Below are 15,283 nucleotides of genomic sequence, written 5' to 3' on the forward strand. Positions count from 1 at the left end.
GAGCAACGTACAAGAGACTACTTTGACAACAAGCTCGATGCTCACAAGCAAGAGAACGATGCAAGAATGGACGAGATCCGTGCCTTGTTGGTGAACCGCCCTCCTTCCACTTCTTCATACTCAAGACGGAGCCGCTCAAGTCGACACTCCAATGACACCTTCTCCGGCTCAAGTACACCAACATCAAACACTCTTCGATGAGCCGCGCGTCAAGACCGTCATGCATCTCACAATCCTCTACACGGCACCCATCTACAAGAGCAAGTCGATGACCAAGTACATCGTCCTCAACCACACCTTGATCCTTTTGAACAAGCTCAAGAACGACAATGTCAACGTACCCAAGAGGAAGAACGAGCGTGTCAACATCAAGATGAAAAAGACGCCGAGGCTCAACGTTGTCAACAACAACAACATGAAGCCCAAGCTCTTGAGGCGCAACATGCCCTTCAAGAATCAAGTCGAGTCATTGCCAAATGCAACCACGATAGGCGCAATCAAGAGGAAGCACTTCGAGAAGAAATCCAAGAGCGGAACTACCAACCAAGAGTGCAACGTCAAGTTCCTCGCCCTCCTCCTCAAGCTCGACAAGCTCCTCCACAACCTCAAGTTCAACAAGAGCAAGTTGACTATGGAAATCCTCCACGCCAAGAGAAACATGAGGTTGATCATCCTCCACGTCAAGAGCGTCATATCACCCTCGACAACAACACAATGAAGAGCAACACTATGGCAAGCTAAAGTTCACCATGCCCAAGTTCAGTGGAAGCAATGATCCCGAAGAGTACCTATCATGGGCATTGAAGGTCGACAAAATCTTTCGTTTGCACAACTATGAGGAAGAGAAGAAGATCACTATGGCATCCCTTCAGTTCCAAGATTATGTGCTCATATGGTGGGAACAAGTCCTTGAGCGCCGAGAAGAAAGAGGTGAACCACCAATCACCACTTGGGCTCAAATGAAAGATGTCATGCGAGCACGTTTTGTGCCCGCCTACTACAACCGCGATCTCTTGAAGAAGCTCCAACTACTAAAGCAAGGAACAAAGAGTGTTGAAGAGTACTACAAGGAAATGGAGATAGCCATGATACGAGCCAATGTCACGGAAGATGATGAGCAAACTATGGCACGCTTCTTGAATGGCCTCAATCATCCAATCAAGAAGATTGCCGACTTCCAACCCTACTCCAACCTCATTGAGCTCGTGCATCAAGCTACCAAAGCGGAACATCAAGTACAAGATGACTTCAAGTACGCTAAGTACTCATCCAAGACCTACGGCTTCTCCAACAACCAAGCTTCAACGACTCAAACAACTTCTACCTCAACCAAGCCATCTACAAGCAACGACGACAAGTCAAGTTACAAGAAAACTTAGACAACCTCAAGTCGTCCTCCTCCTACTACAACCAACTTCAAGCCGCTCGCTTCATCATCTACTCCAACCGATGAGACCGTCAAGACAAGCTCCTTCAATTGTTTCACTTGCGGCGGCTGAGGCCACAAGTCCTTCCAATGTACAAACAAGCGCACCATGATCCTCAACGATGATGGAACCTATGAATCCATGAGTGAAGAGGAAATGGAGGCCCTTGAGCAAGTGGCCACGCACCGGCGCGTGAACAAGGATGAAGATGATCAAGTATTTTGTGATGAGGATCCGAGCCCCGCTCTTGTTGTCTCCAAAGTATAGACTCTTCAACATCAACAAGACAAAGACCAAAGATGCCACATCTTTCACACAAAGGTCGACATCAATGGAAGACCTATCAAGGTCATCATCGATGGAGGTAGTTGTCACAACTTGGCAAGTGAAGAACTATGCTCCAAGCTAGAATTGGTCAAGATGAAGCACCCGCACCCCTTCAAAGTCCAATGGCTAAGCGATTCCGGCACTATAAAGGTTGAACATACGGTCAAGGTTTCCTTCAAAATTGGAGCATATGAAGACACTTTGGAGTGTGATGTCGTCCTGATGTCCATTTGCCACCTCCTTCTTGGTCGACTATGGCAATTTGACCCCAGCGCCATCCACAACGGGCGTACCAATCACTATAGCTTCAAGATGAAAGGGAAGGAATATGTGCTATGACCTATGTCTCCTAGTCAAGTGATCGCCGACAAGCAAGCCAACCATCATGGAGAAAAGAGTGACAAAGTGATCCACCCAAAAGAGAGTCAGAGCCACAAGCCAAGACCGAGTGCCTCCACGATGAGTGACAAGACAAACTTCGTCCTATTTGCCACCAAAAGTGAGATGAGAGAAGTGTGTGAGAACCCATCGAGTGTTATGCACTTTGTCGTGTGCAAGGATTGGGAACCAAAAACTAACACCTCTCATGATCTACCTTTAGTGTTATCTTCTCTTTTGCAGGAATTCCAAGATGTTTTCCCGATGAGCTACCTCCGGGTCTACCTCCACTACGAGGCATTGAGCACCGAATCGACCTCAACCCCGGAGCACCTCTACCTAACAAAGCTCCATACCGCGTCAACCCCGAAGAAACTAAGGAGATCCAACGGCAAGTACAACAACTCATCGACAACGGACATGTACGTGAAAGCTTAAGCCCTTGTGTCGTTCCGGTTATACTTGTGCCCAAGTAAGACGGTAGTTTTCGCATGTGCTCGGATTGTAGACCTATCAATGCTATTAACGTTCATTATAGGCATCCCATTCCTCGCTTAGATGATATGCTTGATGAACTTAGGGTTGCCACCATTTTCTCAAAAATCAATCTTAAAAGTGGCTATTATTAAATCTGCATACAAGAAGGTGATGAATGGAAAACCGCTTTCAAAACAAAATTTGCTTTGTACAAGAGGTTTGTTATGCCTATGGGTTTACCAGAAGCTCCCGGTACTTTCATGTGTCTTATGCATTTTGTGCTTCGTCCTTACATCGGAGTGTTTGTTGTGGTTTATTTTGATGACATTCTTGTTTTTAGCAAATCCATGAAAGAGCATCTAAAGCATATTAGGGCTGTTTTGCAAACTCTTCGCAAGGAACGTCTTTATGCCAACATGAAAAAGTGCACATTTGGTGTTGACAAGTTTGTTTTCTTGGGTTTCGTTGTTTCTTCCAAGGGTGTCCATGTTGATGAATCTAAAATTGAAGCAATTAAAACTTGGCCCCAACCCACCAATTTGCAACAAGTGCGTAGCTTTCTTGGCCTTGCGGGTTTCTATCGTCGCTTTGTGAAAGACTTTAGCACCATCGCTGCACCTTTGCATGCTTTGAGTAAGAAAAATGCTCCTTTTGTTTGGGGACCTTTGCAATCCACCACTTTTGATGAGCTCAAATCTTTGCTTACTCATGCTCTGATTCTTGCTTTACCCAACTTCGAAAAAACTTTTGAGGTTCATTGTGATGCAAGTGGTACCGAAATTGGCAGAGTTTTGATGCAAGAAAAACGAGCCATTGCATATTTTAGTGAGAAACTCTCTGGTGCTCAACTTAACTATCCCATCTATGACAAAGAATTGTATGCTTTAGTGCGTGTGCTACATGTTTGGGAACATTATGATAGAGGCTAAGGTGTCCCGCCTTTCGATGAGATGGTGGCTATCGTTTTGGAGGAAGTCGCCTTTGACGATCCGACTACGAACGTGCGAGGACGTCGCGCCTTAGCAATCGCTAAACCAACTCCGAGAGGTTATTGACCACGCCAAAGCACGATCAACCTGACCATGAAGGTGTGTTTCCTGCAGGCAAACGAAGAACAATCAACAAACTAAGATTGCAATCTAGATATTGCGAATATAAAAGGAAAGCTTTATTGATCAAGGTGGGGTTCTGTAATGCCTTTGTCTGGTCTTTGAACACAAACGAAGTACGCGAAGTTGCAGCTATGGCAAACTTTAATCTAAACAAAACCCAAAGTCTAAACGGTGCCCTAAGGGCTGTATATATGGAGGAAGAGGGGGGGATTTCGTGGCCCTTGGTGGAGGGGTCCGAAATCAACCCTATCTCTTGTTTCCCCACACATACGGACTCTAAAGATAGCCTATAATTATGTATTTTGAAATTACATGGGCCTGGCCCAATAATAAGGTGACACAGCACCTAGAATAGCCTCGGGACGAAATTTATGAAGGGGCATCTTGTATATTTTGTCCAATGCTTCATGCACCCATTATGGTGGCTTCAAAGTCCTGAAATTATCACTAGTAACTCCGTTCTTGTTCCCCTTGCACATGTCATCATCTCCATGCTTGTTCTTGCTCCAATGTTCATCCTTCTCCAAGCTAGGCCCTTCATTTGTAAGCAAAAAAAATGTATCCAATTTAGGCATCATCATATTCTCATGAACATTAGAATCATTACCAAGAAATGAAAGTACCTGATAATTTAATTGGCGTGCGCGAGCTCTAGTAATTGGTCCAGTATATGTAGCAGTAGGGGCTGTGGGTGTAACAATGGTATTGATGTCCTCATCATCCTCCCTTCTTGAAATGAAGTCATCCTTAACGGAAGCTCATCTTCCTCACCCAAATAAGGCTTCAAATCTGCAATGTTAAAAGTGGGACTAACCCCAAAATCTGCAGGCAGCTCGAGTTTATATGCATTATCATTTATTTTCTCCAACGCCTTAAAAGGACCATCAGCACGAGGCATTAGCTTTGATTTGTGCAAATCAGGAAATCTATCCTTACGCAAATGTAACCAAACAAGATCTCCAGATGCAAACAAAACATGTTTTCTACCCTTATCTCCAGCAAGTTTATATTTAGCAGTCATACGCTCAATGTTTTCCTTAGTTAACTCATGCATTTTTTTAAATCAATTCAGCACGTTGTTTAGCATCAAAATTAACCTTCTCCGAAGATGGAAGAGGCAACAAATCAATAGGTGCACGAGGTAGGAAACCATACACAATTTCAAAAGGTCACATCTTAGTAGTAGAATGCAATGAACGATTATAAGCAAATTCAATATGAGGCGAGCATTCTTCCCACATTTTCTTATTATTCTTCAAAACAGCCCTAAGCATAGTAGACAATGTTCTATTGACTACTTCAGTTTGTCCATCAGTTTGGGGGTGACAAGTAGTACTAAAAAGCAGTTTAGTCCCCAACTTAGCCCATAAACATCTCCAAAAGTGGCTAAGAAATTTAGTATCACGATCTGAAACAATAGTATTTGGCACACCATGCAAGCGAATAATTTCATGAAAGAACAAATCAATAACATTAACAGCATCATCGCTTTTATGACATGGTATAAAGTGTGCCATTTTCGAGAATCTATCCACGACAACAAATATGCTATCCCTCCCCTTCTTTGTTTGAGGTAAACCTAAAACAAAGTCCGTAGATATATCCTCCCAAGGAACACTAGGTACAGGCAAAGACATATATAAACCATGAGGATTGAGTCGTGACTTAGCTTTTTGACATGTAGTGCAGCGAGCAATAAAACGCTCAACACCCCGTCTCATCTTTGGCCAAAAGAAATGTGTGGCAAGTACGTCCTCCATCTTCTTCACGCTAAAGTGTCCCATTAATCCACCTCCATGCGCCTCCAGCAACAACAAAAGACGAACGGAGCTAGCTCAAATGCATAGCTTGTTAGCATGGAACACAAATCCATCATTAACGACGAACTTGTTCCACATTGTTCCTTCTTTACAATTCTGCATTACATCTTTAAAATCAGCATCATGCACATATTGATCTTTGATGGTCTCCAAACCAAATATTTTGAAGTCAAGTTGTGAAAGCATAGTATAGAGACGAGACAATGCATCAGCAATAACATTTTCTTTTCCCTTCTTGTGTTTAATGACATAAGGGAAAGTCTCAATGAATTCAACCCAAGAAAACTCCTCACTTGTGTGACCATTTTGAGTTGTGGCCAACTCTCAATAGCTTCAGTCTTGGCTTTATCAACTTCAATTCCCTATGGAGTAACAACATAGCCAAGAAAAGATACTTGGTCGGTGCAATAGGTGCACTTCCCAAGGTTACCAAACAAACATGCATCACGTAGAGCAATAAAAACAGCATGTAAATGTTCCAAATGTTCTTCCAAAGATCTGCTATAAATCAATATGTCATCAAAGTAAACTACCACAAATCGTCCAATGAAAGCACGTAAAACTTCGTTCATTAATCTCATGAAAGTACTAGGTGCATTAGTTAACCCAAAAGGCATGACTAACCACTCATATAATCCAAACTTAGTTTTAAATGATGTTTTCCATTCATCTCCCAATTTCATATGAATTTGATGGTATCCACTAAGCAAATCAACTTTGGAGAATATTGTAGAGCCACTCAATTCATCAAGCATATCATCTAGCCTAGGAATAGGATGACGATAACGAATAGTAATATTATTAATGCCTCTACAATCAACACACATACGCGATGTACCATCCTTTTTTGGCACTAGAATAATAGGAACAGCACAAGGACTAAGGGATTCACGTATATAACCTTTGTCGAGAAGCTCCTGTACTTGACGCATAATCTCCTTCATCTCCTCTGTATTGGTACGGTACGGCGCACGATTTGCCAGTGAAGCACCGGGAATTAAGTCAATCTGATGCTCAATCCCTCGAATAGGCGGTAATCCCGGTGGCACGTCTTGTGGAAAGACGTCAGCGAACTCCTGCAAAATGTTAGTGACAGCAGGAGGCAAAGAGGAAGGCACGTCCTCAAATGAAAATAATGCTTCTTTGCAAACAAAAGCATAGCAAACAGATTTGCTGAAATCTAGATCATCAATATCAGATTTAGTGGCAAGTAAACATGCACTTGTCAATTTAATTTCAGAAGCAACACTAGATGGTTTACTATTAGGCTTCATTTGTTGCTCAAATTCTTTTGCCACAATCTGATTTTCACTCTTATTTTTCTCCTGTTTGCTTTATTAGCTCTATTAATACCATCTTTCAAAATGGAATCAGGATTCATAGGAAGCAAAGTAATATTTTTATCCTTATGAACAAGAATATACTGATTGTTTCTACCATGGTGTACAGAATTTTTATCAAATTGCCATGGTCGACCAAGTAATAAGGAACATGCTTGCATAGGTACCACATCACAATCAACATAATCAGCATATGTAGAGATATTAAAATGCACACGAACAGTAAGTGTTACCTTAACCTTGCCGATGTTGTTGAACCATTGGATGTAGTAAGGATGTGGATGTGGTCTTGTGGTAAGAGATAGCTTCTCCACCATCTCCATGCTAGCCAAGTTGTTGCAGCTCCCTCCGTCTATGATGACGCGCATAGAACATTCCTTCACAACTCCCTTTGTATGGAACAAATTGTGCCTCAAATTTTGCTCAGCTTGTGTGACCTGCACACTCAAAACACGTTGAGCAACTAAACATTCATACCTGTCAGCGTCTTCAGGAGCCATGTATTGCATCTCATGATCCGAATCAGCTCCACCGTGTTCTTCACTTGTAATAAGCGCCAAAGTCTCCTCATCATAGTCACTAGCGGACTCATACCCACCATCCTCAGTAGCAATCATCACACACTGAGATTTGCGTTCTCGCACATAATGTCTTCTTCCCTTACAACGACTACAAATAATATCACTTGTGTGCCTTGTTGATGCCATGGAAGAAGAAGAGCTCTGTGCAGGCCTGGCAGGTGCGTTCTTGGCAGATAGTGGTGGTTGTGTCTGCTTTCTTCTATCACGGCTGGAGGTGGCACCTGATGGAGGTGCTGGTGCAATGGAAGTAGAAGATGCACACGGTGTCCATGATGAAGGTCGACCTGCAGAAAAGTTAGTTCGCGCCAATGCTTGTCGATCCTGCACTTCACGTTCAGCTTTACAAGCAAGATGGAATAAACGAGTGATATTAGTATACTCCTTATACTCTAGAATGGTCTGAATCTCTCTATTTAATCCACCCATAAAATGTGCAAGCATAGCTTCATTCTCCTCGACAATACCACATCTAATCATGCCAGTTTGTAATTCCTGATAATATTCTTCTTTTTCCCTTGTCTTAAACGCTGCAATTTTTGAAGCAATTCACGTTGATAATATGGTGGAACCCAACGAGTACGCATAGCAGTTTTCAAAGCAGCCCAAGTAGCTGGAATAGGATATAATCTACAATGTTCAGACCACCCAACACATGCAAAGCTAGTGAAAGCACAAACAGCAGCAGGAACACGTCTCTCCTCGGGATATTGTAAACATGTAAATCATTGTTCAGTTTCTAACTCCCAAGTATGATATATATCAGGAACATATCTACCCTCAAATGGTGGAATATTCAATTTCAGTTTAGGAAGATGGTCATGATCTCGTACCTGAGGGAGAGCCCTACCATTGTGATTATTTGCATGTGGACGACCTGGTGGTTGTGGTGCTGGTGGTTGCACGTAGTTCTGATTTTGATCAACCTCATCCTCGTAATCTCCGCATAATCATCCTCTGCATCAGCAGCAAGAGCCACAGAAGTATCAACAGCAGCACCAACAGTTTGGCCAGGCTGAAGAAGGACACGGCTCGCTCGGCGGAGGGCTGTTTCGCGACGTGGAGGTAGTAGTTGTTGTTGTTGTTGCAGAGGTGCAGCACGTGCAGCCGGTGGAAGACGCGCAAGCAGTTCATTAAATCTGTTATCGAGCTTTGTTTCGAACGTCTTCTCAAGGCCAGTGATCTTCTCCATGGCCTCTTCAAAATTGTTCAGCACATCTTGCACCTATTCAGTCATCATTTGTTGAAACTTATCATGAAGCTCCTTGTTCGTTAAGTTCTCCCAGTCAATCTCGTCGGCTTGTGATCCTGGCATGGTTAGCAGCAATAAAAACACACAAGAATAGGATCCTACAGACTACTAACAAGTGGTGGTGGTGGGTGTCACAATTCCGTCAAGCAAAACTCAAATTCTTACCAGTTCTTACCCATAAGCAGGCGGTGATCGGCAACCGTTGTAGTCAAAACTCTCAAAGCTTGGATAGAGCGATTACCAGGGAGAGTCAAACGCACGACGTAGATTTATGTGGAGCTGGGAAGGCTTATAATATGGTAGCAAAAGGGTCAGCAATAATCAATTCAGATATGCAAAGTTGAATAAACGCTCAACGACGATACTGTGCTGGTCCTAGGCTAGACCGTGCTAGAGACGTGAGCCTAGAACACTAACAAAATCACGACGCTGCATGTAAACAATGGAAAAGCACACACTGGATTTTTTTCGCTCTGTTTTTTTTTTGCGCTCCTCTTTTTTTTGCGCTCCTCTTTTTTTGCGAAAAATCACTATAATGGCGAGTGTCTCAAAACTCTTCCCAGGTCAAACTGACAGGATATGCACGATTTTTTTTTTTGACTTTTCTTCGGAAATCAGGGCAGCGACGACGAAAAAGTGCAACAAAAAATCACTATGATGGCACGTGGCTCAAAAGACTCAGAAAAACCTAAAATAAGGATAGGGAAAAAATATTTTAGCCTGCAAAAATTTTGGCCTAAAAACTGCCCGGGGGTCTCCAGACTTTTTTTTTCGAAACCTACTCAGGCAAGGAAACACGAATCGGAAATTAGACGGATCTCGAAAACAAACCTAATATGAAAGTAACTCAGACTGGTGGTGGATATATGGTGGTAGGATATGGTAGCGGTGGTGGTATATGGTAGCGGTGGTGGTATATGGATACAGATCGGTGGTGGTATATGGATACGGATTGGTGGTGGTATATGGATATGGACTCAAAGTGGTGGTGGTAGATGGCAGGAGTGATGACGATGGTGCGGCGGCGGCGTGACAACTTGTGAACAGAACTCGAAACTCTAAGGGAAACTAGACGCTAAGACCAGCAACTTGACACGATGATGCAACCGCAAATTCAACAAAGCAAATACAGAAGAGATTGTGCAAAGGCTCAAATTGGTTCGGATAGGATGAAATAACCCTAATTTTTTTGTGGCTTTTTCGTGGACTATAGGTATGAAGAAAAGACTCGATCTCACTACAAAAACTTTAAATCTCACCGAGCAACCTCAAAATCTGATACCACTTGGTAGAGGCTAAGGTGTCCCGTCTTTCGATGAGATGATGGCTATCGTTTTGGAGGAAGTCGACTTTGATGATCCAACTACGAACGTGCGAGGACGTCGCGCCTTAGCAATCGCTAAACCAACTCCGAGAGGTTATTGACCACGCCGGAGCACGATCAACCTGACCACGAAGGTTTGTTTCCTGCAAACAAACGAAGAACAAGCAAGAAACTAAGATTGCAATCTGGATATTGCGAATATAAGAGGAAAGCTTTATTGATCAAGGTGGGGTTCTGTAACGTCTTTGTCTGGTCGTCGAACACAAACGAAGTACGCGAAGTTGCAGCTATGGCGAACTTGAATCTAAACAAAACCCAAAGTCTAAATGGTGCCCTAAGGGCTGTATATATGGAGGAAGAGGGGGGATTTCGTGGCCCTTGGTGGAGAGGTCCAAAATGAACCCTATCTCTTGTTTCCCCACACATACGGACTCTAAAGATAGCCTATACTTATGTATTTCGAAATTACATGGGCCTGGCCCAATAATAAGGTGACACGACACCTAGAATTGCCTCGGGACGAAATTTATGAAGTGGCATCTTGTATATTTCATCCAACGCTTCATGCACCCATTATGGTGGCTTCAAAGTCCTGAAATCATCACTTGTAACTCCGTTCCTGTTCCCCTTGCGCATGCCATCATCTCCATGTTTGTTCTTGCTCCAATGTTCATCCTTCTCCAAGCTAGGCCCTTCATTTGTAAGCAAAACAAATGTTTCCAATTTAGGTAGCATCATATTCTCATGAACATTAGAATCATTACCAAGAAACGAAAGTACCTGATAATTTAATTGCCGTGCGCGAGCTCTAGTAATTGGTCTGGTATATGTAGCAGTAGGGGTTGTGGGTGTAACAATGGTATTGATGTCCTCATCACATTATCTTAGACCTCATGAGTTTGTCATACATACCGATCATGAAACGCTTAAGTACTTGAAAGGTCAAACTAAGTTGAACAAGCGTCATGCCAAATGGAGTGAATTTATTGAATCTTTTCCCTATGTGATCAAGTACATTAAGGGTAAGGGAAATGTAGTTGTGGATGCCCTTTCACGCATATGCACGCTTGTCACTAAACTTGAGTTGAATGTTATTGGCTTTGAGCACATAAAAGACTTGTATGCGAATGATCCTTCCTTTGCTACTCCTTATGCTAAGTGTTTGACGCATACATCTTGGGAACTATATTATATCAAGGATGATTATGTTATGAGAGCTAACAAACTTTGCATTCCTGAGTCTTCTCTTCGTTTGCTCCTTTTGCAAGAGGCTCATGGAGGTGGACTCATGGGACACTTTGGACGCGACAAGACATACGCCACGCTCTCCAAGAACTACTTTTGGCACAAGATGTTCTGCGATGTCTCACACTTCACCAACCAATGCTCTACATGTCGCAAAGCTAAGTCTAAAGCTCCATCTCATGGTCTTTACATGCCTCTTCCTATTCCCTATCAACCTTGGGAAGACATTAGCATGGATTTTGTACTTGGCTTGCCTAGAACTCAAAATGGAAAGGATTCCGTGTTTGTTGTTGTGGACCAATTTTCTAAGATGGCACATTTCATCCCATGCAACAAGATAGACGATGCTTCACATGTTGCCAATCTCTTTTGTAGGGAAATATTGCGACTCCATGGAGTACCAAAGACAATCGTCTCGGACCGCGACGTCAAGTTCTTGAGTTACTTTTGGAAGATGCTATGCGCCAAGCTCGGAATCAAGCTCTTGTTCTCCTCGGCATACCATCCTCAAACCGACGGCCAAACAGAGGTGACGAACCATACACTCACCACTCTACTTCACGTGTTGATCAAGATGAACATCAAGGAGTGGGAGGAGTATCTACCCATCGCTGAGTACGCCTACAACCGCGCAAGACATTCGACTACCGGCAAGTCCCCCTTTGAGGTCGCTACGGCTTCAACCCGTTATCCCCATTGGACATTCTACCTCTTCCACTACAAGAGTGCACCAACCTCGACGCGAGTGCACGAGCAAGCTACCTCAAGAAGATGCACAAAGATACAAGGCACACCATTGAGCGCCAAGTACAACGACTCGCGACCAAGCTCAACATCAACAAGCAACCAATGATATTCAACACTGGAGATCTCGTGTGGCTACACCTTCGCAAGGACCGCTCCCCCAACAAACGCAAGTCCAAACTTCTACCTCAAGCCGATGGACCCTTCAAGGTGCTAGCACGCTACAACAGCAATGCTTACAAGATCGACCTCCCAAGCGACAAGTACAATGTGAGCGACATCTTCAACATCAAAGACCTCTCGCCATACCATGGTGATGAAGATTTCGATCTGAGGTCGGATCTTTCACAAGGGGGGAGATGATGTGGAGCATCCCACAATCATCCCCATGGACGCATCTACATCTCCTACAACACCACTTGGACCTATGACTAGAGCACATGCAAGAGCTCTCGAAACCGAGCTGACATCACTCCTCTCACAACTCCCTTTCGAATCACACAAGACATGGTTACTACCTCAATCAGAGACGCATTGCATCCTCAGGTACCAAGGAATTAGCCATGGAGAAGCTAGGAAGCAAGGAGAACCGGAAGCGGAAGACATGCGTGAAGACGGAGAGGAAAACAGCCAAGTCCCAGGCTGGCCGGACGATCCGGACGTGGGCCCAGACGATCCGGACAGAGCCCGGACGATCCGGACCCTGGTCCGAATGATCCGGCTAATTTGCCCAAAGACACCCAAAGCTGGACCCCGAAGCTGGACCATCCGGACGACGTCCCGAATCATCCGGACACCAGCCGGACATCCGGACCCTCGTCCAGACATCCGAGCCTACGCCGCCACCGCCTGCGCCACCAGCTCATCCGGGCCTCCACCCGGATAATCCGGACAGAGCCCGGATCATCCGGCTCCCCACCCGGATCATCCGGACCCCGCCTGCATGCGCGTGTTGGGCTGAGGCCCATGTACCCCTTCGCCGCCCTAGCCTATATAAAGGTCTCCTCCTCCTCTCTTCTAGACTTAACATTGTGATAGCTCATATTTTGAGATAGCCTTGCTCATCCACCCGGATCTACTCCATCATGAGGGGCCGACACCTCTTCAGAGAAGATCCTTGTTGGATTCAAGACCTCTTTTCAGAGAAGACCCTCTTCAAGACCTCCTCACGGAGAAGAACCGGTTACCCTATGTATCATCCTTTGTTGGATTTGGATTTTGTACCCTCTTGTGTTTCGATGATCTAGCACATGTGTGACTTTTATTCTTGTTGGTTGAGTGTTTTTCCCTCGTTCCCCTCCTCGTGTTCTTCATGTTCTTCGTAGGGATCCGCTCCAAACGTGAAAGATCGGCCTCGAGGGTTCTACCCTACATCAGATAGGTTCCACTCGGAAGCCTATCCCCAGCAATGTGTTCTTGGAGCATCTCCACACCCCATCAGTACAAGAAGATACCTTCAAGGAAGAGCCCCCGCAACCGATAAGTTCAACCAATCCGACTGAGATTGAAGTCCCAGCTGTGGTCCAGATCATGGAAGTCTTAGTGATCACGCCCGATTGGACGGTGTCGTACATCACGTACCTGCTCAGGCGGGAACTCCAAGAAGATGAGGATGAGGCCCACCAGATAGTCCATAGATCAAAAGCTTTCATGGTGATAAAAGGGCAGCTTTATAGAGAAAGTGTCACTGGAGTGGCTCAACGCTGCATCACCCTAGAAGAAGTTTGAATGATCCTAAACAATATCCACTCAGGGACCTGTGGTCACCATGCGTCCTCTCGGACCATCGTGGCCAAAGCATACCAAGCGGGATTATATTGGCCTCGTGCAAATGAGATGGCAAAGGATATAGTCGACAAGTGTGCAGGTCGTCAGTTCTACTCCAGCATGTCTCATAAGCCTGTGTTTGCCTTGAAGACTATTCCACTCGTATGTCCATTTTCAGTCTGGGGGTTGGATATGGTTGGACCCTTCAAGACTGGCAGAAGTGGTTTCACTCATCTGCTCATGGCAGTCGACAAGTTCACCAAATGGATTGAAGCCAAGCCTATCAAAAACCTTGACTCAAGCACTATAGTCAGCTTCATCAGGGAGTTGATATTCAGATATGGAGTCCCTCACAGCATTATCACAGATAACGGCTCCAATTTTGAATCCGATGAGTTTAAGGTGTTCTGTGCTTCCCAAGGCACTCGGGTCGACTACGCGTCCATTGCACACCCGCAGTCGAATGGGCAAGCAGAAAGGGCGAATGGTTTGATCCTTCAAGGGCTGAAACCCCGACTGATGCGTGACCTCAAGCACGCTTCCGGAGCTTGGGTGACTGAGTTACCATCCGTCCTATGGGGACTAAGAACAATGCCGTACCGGTCGACTGACCGAACCCCTTTCTTCTTGGTGTACGGTGCCAAGGCTGTGCTTCCGAGTGACTTGCTGCACAATGCTCCCCGAGTGGAACTCTTCTCAAAGGCTAAAGCAAAATAGGCACACAAAGACGCAGTTGACCTCCTGGAAGAGGAACGTGAGATGGCTCTGATCCGGTCAACCATCTATCAGCAAGATCTGCGTCAATTCCATGCCCGTAATGTCAGAGGTCGAGCGTTCCAAGAAGGAGACCTTGTGCTCCGAGTGGATCAGAAACGGCCTCACAACCTTGGACGGCCTAGGAAGGTCCCTTCATCATCACCAAGGTGCTTAACAATGGAGCGTACCACATCTACAATGTAGCAAAGAAAATGGACGAGCCACACGTGTGCAACGCAGAACTGCTTCACCCTTTCTATACCTAAACCGCTCAGATCAACGAGTTGTAATAAGAGTCCTTCAGTTTTCTTACCAAAGACAAGATTTTTGCAGTATCTTAATGATTGATTTCCCGTAATCATTTGTGTTTGAATCCCCCAGTGGGTGGCTTAGTCGCGAACCTGATTCGTCTAAGTTAAAAATCACTTCGAGTGGAGAGCAATCCTCCCACCTGGGGACTTAGCTGCGACCCTGTACTCGCCTAAGTTAAAAACATTCCGAGTGGAGAGCAATCCTCCCACTCGGGGGCTTAGCTGCAACCCCGTACTCGCCTAAGTTAAAAAACATTCCGAGTGGAGAGAAATCCTCCCACCCGGGGGCTTAGCTGTGCCCCCGTACTCGCCTAAGTTAAAAAACTCTCCGAGTGGAGAGCAATCCTCCCACTCGGGGGCTTAGCTGCGACCCCGTACTCGCCTAAGTTAAAAAACACTCCAAGTGGAGAGCAATCCTCCCACTC

This window comes from Triticum dicoccoides, chromosome 7B (genome assembly GCF_002162155.2).
Source record: "Triticum dicoccoides isolate Atlit2015 ecotype Zavitan chromosome 7B, WEW_v2.0, whole genome shotgun sequence".
Lineage (NCBI taxonomy): Eukaryota > Viridiplantae > Streptophyta > Magnoliopsida > Poales > Poaceae > Triticum > Triticum dicoccoides.